We start from the raw sequence: 17739 nt of genomic DNA, 5'->3' as shown, positions 1-17739 counted from the left end.
TTCCCACCGGGCATTATTTTATCACGGACAAGCGGATTTAAAGACCTTCCGAAAGCCAGCTGGATGGCTTCCTAACATAAAAGAATTCTACACACTAAGGACTGTTTCGAGTCACCGGCGTTTCGAAGTAAACAGCCTCAACCACATGGCCGAGAAGCCAACTTAAGTAACGGCGGGCAATTGAAAATCCACCCCAAAACTGTTAAAATTCTAATTTAAAGGCATATAAATTTCACTGTCGCTTTATTTATACTACACGTGCCGTTTAAAATATTTGACGAAATTTCAATGATCTTCGAAACTAAAGTTTGAATTGATCTGTACATGTGACAAATGTTTATGTTTTTCAAATACTTAAATTTTTATAAGATACAACTATTAATACAGAACATTTTCCACTATTCTTGAATTATGGCATTTATTTGTCCAATTGTATTACGTAAGTCGGTGTAAACATTAACTGAATGAGAGCCAATTATATTCTTTCATGATCTTCGACAGTCCTTAATAATTTCGGGTATTCTAGCTAACAATCATCTACACCTTACAGGTAAGAAGTCGAAATTTCAAATTTATAAATATAACGCACCTTCCATAACCAGTAACGTGAAGGTTGTTTGTTTTTTGTCGGTGATAGAAAAATCCCTTTTCACACGTTTTCTTTTAAATTAGCAGTGTCGATATGTTATAAAGGTAACAAATAAACTTTCTTTTCGGATTAAGGTCTGGGCTCAAACTTAAATCAAACCGAAAAATTCCCGCCTTTGACTTAAATTTTATCCACGTAGTCAGACTGACGCAGTCGACAACTAATTTACTTTACCCTCTTTAATTTTTGGGACTCAGTTAGCTTCAATATTTACTAAATTAATTGTCGTTGGGGTTGATATGCGTACAAGAGCCCATATACTGTGCCGCCTATGCATTTGATCGCTCGAGCTATTTAATGACGTCATACATTGTATGACATAATTGGAATTTAGCGTTTGAAAAGTTGATTGTGTCATGGCGAGCTTGTTAAATGTGTAGAAGGCTGTATTTTAAGAAAGACCGAAGCAGCTGACGACTTTGTATCGTACAGGTTCTTCCTGGATTATGCATTTGAAAAATACTGTGATTATTGATATTGTTTCAAATGCATAGTTCAGTTATTTGCCTGAAATTCTTCGAAACACCGCCGCAGATTGACTGGATCAGTTTTCGGATGATGGATTTTCTGTGTAAAACTTCTGACTTTGAAAATTTTGCATTGAACTGGACATCGATTGAAAGGATTTAAGGATAAATGGAATTATGATTAAAGGAATTTATATCTGAATAGAATCTACTTAATTAATGGCAGGATTCTTTCGTGCAAAGTAAGTTCTTTTTCTATTAGAAATTCATTTTTACATTTTTCAAAATTTCGTTTGTATAGATCTACTAGATCTAAATTGTATATTCTATTTCAAACCCATTATGTTTGTTACGGAAGGACAAATATCTAAGTGTTAAAAATAAGTCTGAAACGTCCCCGAGGAATAACACGCGAAATTTCCCGAAAATCTCCAAAATAGAGAATATTTGGCAATGGCGACCAGAAATAAACAACAGCGAATTCCCATAGAGAAATGGAAATTTAGCCGCATGGGAAAACCAGACGATTGTTGCAAAAACCTTGAAATTCTCGAGGGTGACTTTTTTTTATTCACAAAAACATGTTTTATGATCTTTGATCCCGTTCTCATTTCTTCATATCAGCCCAAAGTTGAGGTCCAAAATTAGGTGGGACAGACTATAATAACAGACTTGAAACAAGAAAGTTTGCAATTTGGGTCTAATTGTGTTTATTTAAAAAAATAAATAAATTACCTTTTGTCAAATAGACGTCAAAATTACTTTGAGGTATATTTTTCAAGTGAACATACTGTTTGTAAACATAATTAAAATCTACATTTCAAATACATTAATTAAATGGTAACGTATCATCACAATTACGAAGCATTGACCCTTTTGACGAAAGGAAATTTTTTTCATGAAACCTGTTTTCACTACGTTCAGTCTAACTAAAGGTAATGCCCGATCTCGACAAAGGATGAAACTAAATATGGCGACCGTCTATATTTAATACGGAGACTGCGATTTTATAGTATTGTTTGTATGTTCGATCGTGCAGAAAACATCTTGATTATAAAACAAGAAATATCTTTAAAAAAAGATGGACGGCGAATTGTATTAAGACAAGAAGTTTATAAGGTTTTCATGCCATTTAACTTGTTGTATTTTAAAAGAGGATTTTATATCCAGATTCCTCTTTTTCAGCCAAAACCTTAAAAAAAGCGCGCTTTTTTTTTCAAAATTCTGTTTGTCTCTCTTCGTAAATTTTTTAGCGAAGAAAAAATCAACACGCATTTCTTCACACATTTAACCTCATCACCTAAAAATGTACGTGCTTTTTTCCCAATTTACAACATACTATTGTAACAGGGTCAGTTTTCTATTAAAACTTAATATTTCATAAGGGAGACAACTCCGTCAACCTTGTCCACCTTGTATCTCTACCCTATCAAGAGTTATCTGTTTTACCGCGGTTTGGTGGTTTTCAATTGACCTGTGACCTTTTTGAAAATACTGGTCAGTCAGCCATTTTAGTCTTTGTTGGAAAGATGTTTTTACCAGTGGTCAGAAAATGTATTTCCAATGTATCAAGTAACAGTCACTGGTGAGAATGAAGCCTGTTTGAGAATTGTACAGTTACAGAGCATTCATACCTTAGATGAATGTGTTGCTGTACTACTTAAGTAAACAGTTGAATAAATTGGATATAGAAGAGTTTGACCTAGTCGTTACATATTATCATATTAGATCTATTAGTAGATCTACCATCCAGTGACACAAGTGGACTCTTAATCGAACTCATAGACCCTTAGGGGTTCGGACTATTATTATTATTAATATAGCGCCGATACCACCCCCGTAACACTATCTTCGTTAATTTTTCAACGGAAGTAAAAATCAACACATAAAATGACATGTCATGATACATTTATTTCATATATATAATACATATAATACATAATAAAAATCATTATTCATACTCTACAAAAGCGATGTTATTTGGAAATTTTCAAATATAATAATGTTCGTAAATTTACGAACAACCGTTTAATAGCATTTCATAAGAAATAAAAACATACTTTAGTTTTAGCGCTAAGATATTATTAATTAAGACAAGTTCGTATATTTACGAATGGAATAAGTCGTAAAAATTTCATACAAACTAATACATAAATTGGATTTTTAAAGTCTTCAAAAGAAGTAGTTCGTAAATTTACGAAGTTTGTCAAAAGCGATGTTATTTGGAAATTTTCAAATATAATAAAGTTCGTAAATTTACGAACAACCGTTTAATGGCATTTCATAAGAAATAAAAACATACTTAAGTTTTAGCACTAAGATAGTATTAATTAAAACATGTTCGTAAATTTACGAATGGAATAAGTGGTAAAAATTTCATATAAACTAATACATAAATTGGATTTTAAAAGTCTTCAAAAGAAGTAGTTCGTAAATTTACGAAGTTTGCCAAGGCTTGGCACGAAATAAGGTAACATTAAAATGGAACAATCAGCTTTGTATAAAAAAGAAATGTGCATTTGTCACTGTTCGTAAATTTACGAAGTAGCTTAAACTGATTAAATTTCTCTTTGTTTTGCAAACATTTGAGAAAGTTAAGCAGCTTGACTTTGTAAATTTACAAACAAGCTAAAAAAGTGAAAGAAATAAGGAATGTAAATTTGACACAGTTCATAAATTTACGAACAAGAAACAACTTCGTAAATTTACGAAGTAGCTTCTACTGATTCAAATTTCCATTTTTGGAAAAATCTGAAAAACTTCAAAAGTTCAACTTCGTAAATTTACGAACAAGATGAAAAAGTGTGAAACACTTAAAAATGCAAAGAAATGTAAATCTGACATAATTTGTTAATTTATGTACAAGTAACAACTTCGTAAATTTACGAAGTAGCTTAAAGTAATTACAATTTCTATTTTGCAAATATCTAAGAAACTTCAAAAAGTTCCACTTCGTAAATTTACGAACAAGATGAAAATTGTGAAAAAATAATAAAAGTGAAAAAATGTAAATCTGACATAATTTCTTAATTTATGTACAAGTAACAGCTTCGTAAATTTACGTAGTTGCTTGAAGTGATTAAAATTTCTATTTTGCAAATACTGAGAAACTTAAAAGTTCCACTTTGAAAATTTACGAGAGAGATGAAAATTGTGAAAACTTCACAAATGCGAAGAATTGTAAATCTGATATAATTCGTAAATTTACGAAGTAGCTGAAAGTGATTTGCTTGTTTATCATTCTTAAAAATTTGAGAAACCTAATAAAATTACAAACAAGATGAAAAGGTGAAAAATTAACAAATTGTAAGAAATGTAAATCTAACAAAGCAAAAAAGTTGTTACTTGTTCGTAAATTCATAAACAAGACGAAAACTGTGAAAAATTAACAAATGGGAAGAAATGTATTTGGCACAGTTCGTATATTTACGAACAAGTAATAACTTGGTTATTAAATTTATGACGTAGCTTAAACTGATCATTAAAATTGTCCATTATTGCATAACTCTGAAGAACTTAAAGCTCAACTTCTAACATTCAAATTTTAAGAAATGTAAATTTACAAACAATTTAAGTAACAACATAAATTTACAAAGTAGCTTAAACTGATTACAATTAAAAGGAAAAATAGGCTTTGTGTATTTGTTTATGAAGTTTGTAAATTTACGAACTGTTACAACACTTATTTCAATTATAAAAATATACCCTGATATCAGGAATTAAGTTTTAAACCAATCACATTGGTAGACAAAATACAAGTATATCTACTTATACATGTTCTTACACTGACAAAGAGATTCATTATTGACAACCCTATTAATGTACAAAAAAAGTAATGGTATGAAACAAGAAATTTAATGAAGGTATACTACAACCATTTGTATGTTAGTGAAAACTGAATCAAACCTAAGAACAAAAAGTTTGAAATACTGAGACATGTACATACTGACCAAGCAATTTTGCTCCATCAATAATCAGTTACACAATCTTGATGAGAAACGAAATATCAAGAATGTTACATGAAGTTACTCAGGTGCTGAATAGATCAATACGTCAGTCTAATAAGAAGTAAAATTATCTTTTGAAAAATTACTTAATGAATAGAATTCATACATTCGTATGTATGTGTATATATAACATATATTTCTAATTCAAATACAAACAAGGAATCAGTTAAACTGAATGATACTCTCTGCAGCAAGTGCTTGACACTGCACTTCCACTCAATTGCTTTGATCATTCTGTGAAGTTTCATTTAGGTACCTTTAACATTTTTCATAGTATGCTCTGAAGAAGCATTATAAAGGGAGATTATTATAAATTTAGGTAAGGTAGAGTTATAGTTCTTGGACATTTCACTTCCACCCTTAAATTATTTATCATTAGGTCAAGTTTCAATCAAATGCCGTTAATACATTTCAAGTTATACTCCAGACAAGCATTAGTTTGTGTAATAAAGGGAGATAATAAATTAGATGCCCACAGGCAACATGTCTAGCCCGCCAGCTGTTAAAAGGACTAGGAGTTGCACATGACACCATGTCTAATTGAGGCAAACATGTATGCCAAATAAAAATGGTTGCAAAAGTTACAAAATAAGTTACTTATGGTAACAACATAGGGAAGTAAACCTTTAAAAAAATTCTAAGTCCACACAAAAATCCTTAGCAGTAGAGATAGGTTGAAATACACCTCAAAACTGGATGTGTCATGCATATTGTACCTCAGAAAAGTGGTCTTGATTTTTCCCTACAACCAGTTATAAAATACAATATAAGCTATTTATAGTAACAACAAAGGGAAGTAAACCTTGTTTCTTGCACATGACACTCTGTTATAAGATGGTGAACAATTGTGCCAAGTTACATCAAAATCCCCCCATGTATGAAAAAGAAATGCTACGGACAAAGTCATTCTTGTATCTGTCCTTTGACCTCCAAGTGTGACCTTGACCTTAGATCTAGGATCCTTATTCTTCCGCATGGCACTTCATCACATGGTTGTGAACATTATTGAATTTAACCTTTGACTTCCAAGAGTGACCTTGACCTTTGAGATAGGAACCTGCGGTTTGGGCATGACACTCTGTCTAACTGAGGTTAACATTCATGGCAAGCCAAATATAAATGTGATTGCTCCATGCAAGTCAAAGTTATGGTCCGGACAAAGCAACTTGGACGGTACCGAACAGCCATTTGGACAACTATGTCTTCGATTCCTTGAGCGGGCTTGACAAAAATAAGGTTGAATTATGGTTATTCCCAACTGCACTTCTGCTCAATAACTTCTATCATTATATTATGTTTCAGTCAAATGCTGTTTGTACTCTTGACAAGCATTATTTTGTATAAGGGGTGATGATTGAAAAACTAGGCAAGGAAGAGTTATTGTTCTTTGACACTGCACCTACTTTCAATGGCCTCTCACTAAATTAATATTCAATCAAATTCTCTAATACTTTTCCAGTTATACGCCTGACAAGCAACATATGATAAAGGGAGATTACTCGAAAATTAGGCAAGGCAGAGTTTAGTTCTTTGGCATATCACTTCCTATCAATGGCCTTTATCACTATATGAAATTTCAACCAAATGCCTATATTTCTTTCAAATTATGCACCGGACATGCATTTTTTTTAATAAAAAGTGGAGATTATTAAAAAACAAGAGCTCCGCCAGGCGGGGCAATATATGCCCAAAGTGTTATATCAGAGGAGGCTAGGAGCAAAATTTAAAGAACCTGACTGTTGAAGCCCAACAGGAAGACCAAGCGAAGAAATAACTAAAAAATTCTAAGTCAACAGAAAAAATAAGTGTACAAAATGACCCTTACCTGGTACAGATATGTCAAAATTCACATAAAAATTGAATGTATCATTAATGTTGTACCGCAGAAAAATATACTTGGCTTTTACCTAAGGCTAATAACAAAATTACAAAATAAACTATTTTTAGCAACATCAAAGGGAAGTAATTCTATAAAAATTATAGTAAGCGAACAAAAATGGTATCTGCCAAATAAAAACAAGAGCACCGCAATGCAGAGCAATATATACATGAAACAAAGACATATGACGTTTGACCCCTGTGTGACCTTGAAGGGAACCATTCGAAACATGCACTCTGCACATCATCTTAATGTGGTGAACATTTGTGCCAAGTGTCGTTGAAATCCTTCAAGGCTTCAAGTGTTACACAGCAGACACAAAAATTCTATCGGATGTACGGACATCAGCATTTTGTACATCAATAATAAGTACCGGTATTGAAAGAAGTAAAAACTTACTAGTAAAAAAGGAAAAAAAAATTGGTCCCAGTAGGGCTTGAACCTACACCCCCTTAAAAATTGCAGTAAAAGTAGGTTGATGGTACTAGGAATTTTCTTCAAAAAAGGAGGTTCTCTATTAGTGATCCAATACCGTAACACTTAAAAATTTCTAGAGTGTTCACAAGGTTTATCTGTAATTTGATCTAGTGAACTACTTTTTAAACCTACATGATCCACTGTCGAACTTGGCCGAGATTTTGTGAAGACAAACATTCTGACCAAGCCTTATATAGCTAAATGTGAATAGACGTACAGATTGACAACGGACAAAAAGGAGATCACAATTATACCTTTGAGTGCTTTGTCTTCCGGTGATATTAAAAATGTGCTGATCTGTTTATTGCGTAATACTAAGTGAATGCCTGGAAGGATATGAAACCAATAAACTGCACGGAAATGACTATTTAACATTACAAAACACAAAACAAAAGTGTTCCAAGTATGTGTTTACTGTAAGAACACACAGAAATTGACCAAAGTGTGCTAACAAAATAGCTTTCCAAACTCTGTCCATCATAATAAAAAGTTCTTTGATACATCTGGTTATTATAAAAACATAGATAATGTACAGTAGTAAATGTCCTAGAAGTTCGAAGATGATTATCAACCATATGTGTCTTTTCCTCTCATCATCGTTGAGTATGGTGATCCATCTTGAGCTCTTCCATCTCATGATTCGCCTTCCTGAAGACAAATAATAGTTACCATGTTATAATTAAAAGAAAATAAAGTAACAACCCCTGAATGTCTCAACTTTCTGGCTACTGGTGGCAAAGTTTATGCCTTTGCAACCAATGCAGATCAAGATCAGCCTGCACATCTGTGCAGTCTTATCACAATCTGCACTGTTCACTTTTATGTAAGTATTTTTTCTATTAACTCCTCTACAGACTTATACATGGTACTGTCTGAAAGATGGAGCAGTACAGTTTTGAATTTTAACAGAACAGGGAGGCAGATTAAATGAGAAAGAGTTAATTATCATTATGAATAAACAATTAAACTAATGTTACAGGTCCAGTATTTTGGAAGACATTTGAGCCATGCCAGGAGAAAACCAACATAGTGGGTTTGCGAACAGCAACAATCCAGACCAGCCTGCGCATCCGCAGAGTCTGGTCAGGATCCATGCTGTTCGCTTTTAAAGCCTATTGGAATTAGAGAAACTATTAGCGAACAACATGGATCCTGACCTGACTGTACGGATGCGCAGGCTGGTCTGAATCTATGCTGGTTGCAAACCCACTATGTTGGTTTTCTCATGGCGCGGCTCATTTATATTAATAAACATGTGTGCCAAGTTATAGAGACATTCTTCTAGTAAGTTATTGACCACTGAACGTTATGGCTAACTCTGAATAATGTTTGCTTTTTGGTCAGTTCTGATGTTATTAAATGGTCGCAATTAAAGGCTCACACTTTTGGTTCACCCAATTAATCATTTACACAGAAACAAATTAATACCTTTATTATTCTAAAAACATTGATATAAAATGCACACTGTTTTTCTTTTACCTGTTTGTCTGTTTCTCTTTGGCACTGCTGGTGTTGTTGATTTAGATTTTTTTCTATTGACCTGTACTACAGTGCTTTGACGGTTAACACCACTTCTTCCTGAAATACACAATACAGGAACATAAACAAAACGAAGCAAAAAATATATTTATATTTTTTTAAGATTCAATTGAAAAGGAAAGGAAATTATTTTTAAATTGGCACTATGCTCTAAAATGCTTGAAACAACACAACCACAGTACATTATACCCTTGTAAACTTGTGTTATTTTCCAGAACCAAATATTTTTTCAGATTTTTTTCATGATATAGATCTGTCTGTTATTGCCTATTCAATGGCAGTAGTCATTTTCTCATTATGAAAGTCAGCTTTAATTCTTTGTCTGCACTAAATTAAGGCTGAAACAGTTTGGCTGAAGAAACACTCACATTTTAACACCTTCTACAAACATGACAAACTAATTTTTCGGTTGTTGCCAGTCCATCATTGTTAAAAGATTCATTTGAGTTACTCCAAACCTAAGGTGTACTAGTATATTATTTCTAGTACTTATAATATACCATGATTCTTTGCATGAAAAAGTAGGCAGTTGCTTACAGACTATGGGGTGCCATGGAAGGATGGTTAGGTGAACTGTTCGATATAACTACCGGTATATAACTGAATTATTTTTGAAAATAAATGTAAAGCTGAACAAATACCTCCTTGGTTACGCTCTGTTTTTTTCGTCTTCTGCTTCCCTCGGCTTGTTTTTAAATTTCGTCTTTTTTCACAGGATAACTGTAAATGTGTTCCGAGAAATTAAAATTAATGTTTGGAAAATATCATTAATCATGTTAATAAAATGTTCTGATATGATGTCTTAAGGAGGTAGGTTACCTTGTTACAAGGATAAATTCAAATTAGTTGAACCGCAGCATCGTTTTGTATTTCGTGTAATATGAAGTTTTAACTGCTAAAATCTCAGTTTCGTTTTTCTCTTCCCTTCAAGTTCAATTTTTATCCAGGTTTGAAGAACATGTCCCTCCAAAGGTATTTCATATTGAAAGAAGAAGGAAAATACGGATAGTTAACACTTTTCAGTGTATTTTAGTTTCACTGATATCCGTAGAAGTCAGCATAATCTATAATTTTACTAGTATGCACGTTAGCTTTCTAATATAAGCTTAAAATGTATATGTCGCGGGCCTCGTGTTTCCATGGTAACGCATTTTCTCTCATTTTTAAACAACTATGTATAAAAATAGGGGTTTTCGACGGCTTCAGTGCCATTTTGTTAATGACCAACATGGAATATTTGGGTAATATTATTAGCAAAATACCAAGCACTATACATGGTACCCTATTTTTCTTAAAGTTTAAAGTAACCATGGCAACAGAGATGTTTAAAATGGCTTGTATCTTGCATTTTGTCGTAATTTCTTATAAAATAATATTGAACAAGATTATCTTTCTAGCTGATGTAGCGTTAAAACATATTATTTCTAACGTAAGTTTTATTTTCGTGTTATCTGCATTTATTCAAACAAATTTCTAAGCTTAGAATACTAACAGCAGTACCCCTCGTCTGGCATTTTTCATGGAAAAATCGTTCAGCATGTACTATTATTCTCATGGATATTGTTGAAATGAAAATAAAAAGCCGAAGCTGTGTTTCTTAAATAGACTAGTGTCAACGCTTTTGAAATTTACATTTAGATACATACCGGTAGGTCACGGGCTTCGTTTCCATGGTAACATCAATTCAATTCAAGAAACCACAATTTTCTACTGAAATTTGAACAATTTTAGATCTTAGTTTTAGTATATAAGTAACAAATTATCAACGGAACCTGAAAAATAGGTATTACAAATCAAACTGCTAGATTTTTTATTTGAAAATGACCGTAACAAGTAACCTCTCACCCAACTATATTCCAAATAACATTGGTTACCATCGTCCATTTTCTTACATTCCTCATAACATTTCAATATAACTACATAAAAGAAGCAAAATATTGATTATTATTCAGAGCAAAAGACTCATAAAAAATATTTCAGCAAATAATGGTTATTTGAAAATAGTTTGAATAAAGAAAATGCACAGAATTACGTACTTTCAAGATAAAAGCTATTAATTTTGCGCGGTAACTGACACGTAACGTCATGACGTCATTTTAAGGCAACATTGTTTTGAAGCGTTTCTGCGACAATTTATTCATTATTTCTGCATTATTAAACCATAAAGCGTCAGATCGAAGACAGGTTCATGATTTGTTTTCAGAAGAATGAATATACAAACACATTTAGTTTGTCGTAAACGTCGTCGTAAATCGTCACGTTAGCTTCCGGTTGGACATGCGCACATACAAATATAAAAGTAACCTACCTCCTTAATCTTAAATTTTAACAGTAGCTATTTCATACATGACTGGACCTTTGATCTTCAAATGTGACCTTGATCTTCCATGTATATGTCCAAACCATTCAATATGCTCTAAACAAGGTGAAAATATTTGGTAAAATTGGCTACCTTAATATTTTTTAGCATGTTACTGGAAACAAAGAATTTTTTTAGGCCTTGGTCCGAGCATAAGCATGGATATCATAATAAGGAATTGGCACAGGAGGGCTTTGTAATATTTTATGATAACTGAAACAAGTTATGAAAGTTTAACCAATAACTTGAAACAGTTAAACCCCCTAACTGATTACACCATTGGAAATAACTTACCGGTAAGCTGAAATGTTTGGCAAATTCAGTTACTCAAAAATTAACTTAAAACTTAAAAATTTATACCACAAGACTTTTCAGTGAATGGACTGGCCAACACCCTGGAGAATTCTTCAACATCAACAAATTCAAATCACTTGAACTGGCTCCTTTTCTTGGTGTGCTTGTAAGACAGTCACTGACAATGGATGATAGGCTCTGGTCACATTCTTGTAGTTCAAATGATTCAGACTAAAATCACAAAAAAGAGAAATGCTTATATTCATATATTCAATGCTCACTTGAGTGACATATGGCTGTCTCAGATCAACGTTCTGCTCAAAATAATATGATGATCGAAATATGCAAATTCTTTGATCTGATTTTTTAGCTTACTTCTAACTCAAGACAAGGATTCAAACAAGGTCAATAAATGACACATACCTAGAGATATATACAGTACAGGGAAATAAACAATTGGAAATAATTACAGCAAATAGGATACCTGTGGGCAGAATGTTCAGCCTGCTGTCACAAAGTAATAATTGACAAGAGCTGCAAGTTGTACAAACTTGAATGAAAGTAAAAACACTAAGCATTTTTGTTGAAAAGATATCAAAGGATGGCTTGTTTGTAAATGATGACTTGTTTGTGAATGGAGGCTTGTTTGTGAATGAAGGTCTTTATGTTGAATGTGCAATAACTGACCAGCAAATTAAATTCAACTTCTACTTCATTCAATCAAGATTAATAACACTTAGGTACACTGACCGATCCAAAAATATAGTGACTGGCATTATCGCATTATGTTGGTGCATATTAATTTTAAGTTTCATGAAATTCTAATAGCTATTTACTGAAAAATAGCTGCAGACAGGACACACATTTTCATTAAATCAAGGGCAAAATCTCTAAGGTTCAATGAACAATCCGAAAAACAAAAAGAAAATTGTGGGCATCATCCCTGCATGTTGGTCCATATTTATTTTAAGTTTCATGACATTTTACCAGTTATTTACTGAGAAATGGCTGCGGACAGATGGAAGGACACACATTTTCATTAAATCAATGGCAATAACTCTAAGGAAAATTGACCAATCCAAAAAAAAGTGAGGGCAATCATTGCAGTATGTTTCAGTTTGACTGCCAAGTTTGACAGTTTCATGATAATCTGCTCATAATCTGTAATAATCAAATAGTGACATTTAAAGAAAAAGTATAAGCCAGATTGAACCATTTTGTATTTCACCTTCTACAAAACATGTTATAATGAAAACTCTTTGCTTATGTGTCTGTCTTTGTATGCTGACCTATTTATTATTACTAGACCACATACCAATCTTGATTAATACAGTCACACTAAATAAATTTAATCAACTTTCATGTGACCATTATATATGCACGAGTTTTATAATAATATTATATGAACCAAGTTGAACTATTCCTTCCATTACCATCACAGAGAAATGACCTTGACCAGAGTGCACTCTTCCTACCAAATTTCATATTAACCTGTAGAAAACAAGTATATTCTAGATTTGACTTACAATAATTATAATCGAATATTCCATTATGTTATATTATATTAGGTAGAGGTTTGGGCACTCTGCCAAGATATTGATAAATTTCTAAAATGGTGCCTAAGGGTTTTCATGTAAAGTTTACTGAATGAATAGCAAACAGTGCAGATCATGATCATACTGCATTTATGTGCAGGCTGATCTTGATTTGGACTGGTCGATCCTGATCTGCACTGGTCGCAAAGTCAGATACAATTGCGGTTAGCAAGGGAAGAGTTAAAATAATTAAATTTTTACAAAGAACCAGTCAAAATACCTTGAGAAACCACATTAGTAGTCATTTAAACTGACTATCAGCTTTCAAAAAGCAGAGGATTCAGTTAATGTTATTTAAAATAAGCCAAATAGATGTTACTGCTAACATTCTAGTTGAACTGTAAACTTATCTACAAATCTGTTTCATACCTCAGAGAATAAATTGTCCATTGAACTTTCCATTGAATCATCTTCTAGAAGTTCATCAATGTCAACAAAACATCCAAGATCTGGGTTACATCCTTCAAGAAGATCAAACGATTCACTCTATAAAGAAAAAATGATACTAATCTCAAAATTTATGAATCTTTTGAGGAAGTGGCTAGGTGTCCAGTTCCCTAGACAACTCACACAGAGCAGGTTAGAGGTCCGGTTATGAATACTGAGAATTACAAAGAGCAGTCTATATTTTATCTAAAAAAATGTAGCTGATTTCAAAAGTTTGTTCTTTGCATCCGCGCAGTCTGGTCAGGATCCATGCTGTTCGCTTTCAAAGTCTTGCAATTACAGAAACTTTTAGCGAACAGCATGGATCCTGATCAGACTGCGCGAATGCTGGTCGCAAACCCACTATGTTGGTTTTCTCATGGCGCGGCTCAAATATAGTCTACTGGCGCTTTGTAAATTCTCCACTGTTCAAGATTACTATTCTTATTGATGCCCTATACGGGTTGTCTAGAAGTCCGGTAAATCCATCTCTGGACTCGAGGTCTAAAGGTCCGGTTATCAGACCCCTAGCCACTTCCATCTTTTGACCCTAAGCTTGCTAACTGCATTTGATCCTGCCCTTGTGACCAGTTCAGATTAAAATCAGCCTGTGCATGTGTTGCCGGCTGATCATGATCTGCACTGTTCCCTACACTGTTAGGTCATAAAAATTTTGTCCTCCTTCAGTCCTTGTGTTTGTCGCAGGGGATTTTGTCCGGGTCCATGAGAATTTTTCATGAAAACCCCTATGAAATGTAAATGATACTGTCCAAACCATAATTTGGAGCATACCATTGTAAAAATGTAGCAAGGGAAAGGTTAAACATACAAGTCATACATTTTAAACCTTGGTATCAAACAAGCAAGATCACTGAATTGATATTTCTGCATAAAAAAGGCTAAAGATTAGCAGAAGGCTTCACAGCAAGGCAAACTTAAAGAAGAGCCTAATTAAGATTATGACCTGTATAAAAACAGCTTTTTAAAAAATAACGGAAGGCCATAATTTAAGCACTAACTTAAAGAAGCAGTTGTAATCTGACATAATCAGTTGTCTTACCACACATACATAAATCTGATGTAAAAAATTTCAAATTACAGTTACTGTGATCAGGACAACCATGCAGTTATAGATTATAACAGCTCTGGACAGGAAAAAACACTATATAAAATTGGTATCTGAAAGTAACAATAGGCTGTAAGTAAGTGGATGGCAACATCATTTGAGCCAGGTCCTGCAGAAACAAGACTCCCGTTTGAGACCCCAGTCTGAAGGCACCTGTCAGAAGACCCCAGTATGAAGGCTCCAGCCTGGAGACCCCAATCCAGAGACCCAAGCTCCAATGACTTTGCTCCATGGACTCCATCCCCAATGACTTCTGTCTGAATACTCCAGTCTGCCTACTCAATCTTGACCTACACTAATGAATACATACCTGTGTATCAAAAAATAAATTCAATCTATCCATTTTATAAGAATGGGTGGCCAAATTTCTAATAGATAACTGACCAGCAATTGCTATTACCTTACTACAGTGGGCATTTAAAAATTTAAAGTACATTTCATACCATATCTGAATCAGTAAAAGAACTTCCAACAGGGTCGGTTGTAACAACTTCTGCAGAAAGAAAACAGCTCAACACAGTTTCACCATTTGGATGCTGAAATAAATAAATAGAAGTATTAGCCTAATATGTGTTGGGTGGAGAGGGGGCATCTGTCTCCAAATAAGACAAGACTTTTAGTACTCGTTGCACTTCCAGAACTTTGCCAAAATAATTAAATCCTAAAATTGGAGTCATCTATATTATAAATGCTCAATAAGGCGTAAAAAAAATGTTTGTTTCCGGTATCCCGGCCTACCCTAAATTTTTGGCCCGACCCTAAATGTTTTTATGGCCTAGGAGAATATTTTTTTCAACTTTTTAACAGAAAGATGCAAATCTATACTTTTTATGCTTTAAACATGCCCAGTGTTGTTAGAAATCAACTTACTGTCATGCTCTAAAGGCATAATCCCTTTATTTGTAATCATTTTTTGACAAAAAAAAAATTTCCAAAAAGTCTCCCTTAAAAAAAATCCAAAAAAATTCCTACCTACCCACCCTATTTTTTTTAGTATGTTACTGGAAACAAAGATATTTTTTAGGCCTAATGCTATTCAACATCTTTGAGAACATTTCAAACATTACATTTAGAATTATGTTATTCGAAATGGGGAGGGAATTTGTCAGAAATTGTTTAAGGTATTCAGTTAAATTAAATTAAATTAATTCAAAATTTGTAAAAAGATATTTGTTAGGGCAATAACAACGACACGAGTTTCCCAAATAGTACAGTGTATTCTTTCAATTGTTACATATAAATTCACAGCTTAAGTTACTGAAATCTAAAAAAAATTAAAACACACTTTTTTTCCCCCAGTTTTTATCAATAAATGACAATTTTCAGCTGTTTGTGATTTTTCTCTGCAAATCATGAGAAAATATACAACATCTCTTAATTTTCCATCCCATGAAAGTATAACACTATATTACAATAGAAAACATGGAAAAAAATGATACCTATCATGCAAACCATTATTCTGCAGACAAACCGAATTTTAAGTATGAATTAAATAGTAGCTTTCAAGTTGCTAAAATGCCCTCAGGTCAAAGACATTTTCTGAGAAAGTTACTTATAATACCAATTCCTGTGAGGGGTATACACTTATTAAAACTGACATGTTGCAAATTAGATCTAAAAGTTAGTTTACTTCTGATAATTTAATTCTTTTTTAGCAAGCGATGATTTTAAACTTAGCTTGTTTTGTGAAAATCTGAAGTCTAACGTATAAGTACAGCCTCCATAATCCAAAAATATAATGAACCAGGACATTTAGTAATTATATGATTACATGAAAAAAAAGAAACAAATTTCTACCTAAAAATTATTAGAAAAAGACAAGTATTGCATAAGAGCAAAAACACTCTGGTACTCTTTTTTCTACTAGGTAATCAAGTATTTAAAATAGGCTGCCAACATGCATCATATGCATTCAAGAATTTATAATTCATATTTATTTTGAATAATTGAATGTAGTTCTGTAATGAAACAGTTATACTCTAGGTAATATTGGTATGATGAAAAATGAATATTTTTGAATAAAATTGCAATTATTGATTGTAGATCTATAGAACTTTTATAGTAGCCGTAAATATATTTATTTACTTACCTTTTCCTGCGGAAAATAAACAAGAAGGTCGAACAAATCAGCAAAACAAGCACACGTCTGATCTCCATGATGATTTCTAAGTTAAATGATTATTAATTAATTAGCGGCGCCTAATTGCCAATAATTGGTCCTTCAATATACGATTCGTCACCCGTGTCGGTGGACAATCCAGGACAATATCAAGGCCACCTCTGATGTTTCGGCGATACTTCCTGTCATCAAGCGCGTGCCGACAAGCAGCGCGTGCCGTCCGCTGTGACGTTCAAATTCAGCATCATGGACGGTTTCATTCCATTTTAAAAATAGATAAATCAAGTTTAAATATTTATTTTATTTACTAACGTTTTTATACAAAAAAGTTTATTATATTTGTTATGAAATTATTAAAATGATGTAAAACTAATTATGCAGTTACCGTTAACATTGATTATAGATCTATTAAAATAAAAATTAAATCAAACAAATATTAACAGAATTGCAGTAATTTAAAATGGACTCGCCTAAAGTGTAAATAAGGCAGCCATAGAACATTCGAGATCCGTCTGTTTCAGCAGTTCGTATTATATTTCAAACTTACGTTATAAATTATTTTCAACAACATTAAATATTAATTATTTAATATCGAGAAGGATGGCTTGGTGCTTCAGTGAAGAAGATTCTTTCCTGCGAGTGTTAGATCTTGGGTCCAAGGAGAAATCCATGATAGTCATAGTGACGGGTTTAAAGAAGGGACCGGCCAAACATTTGCTTACGGTAAGACGTGTTTTCACTTTTTCAGATCTTTAAATGTTAGAATTTATATATTTAGATCGATCTCGGGTACTGCAGATTG

Source organism: Mercenaria mercenaria, chromosome 19 (assembly GCF_021730395.1).
Source record: "Mercenaria mercenaria strain notata chromosome 19, MADL_Memer_1, whole genome shotgun sequence".
Taxonomy (NCBI): Eukaryota; Metazoa; Mollusca; class Bivalvia; order Venerida; family Veneridae; genus Mercenaria; species Mercenaria mercenaria.
Note: the sequence above shows the minus strand (reverse complement) of the source record.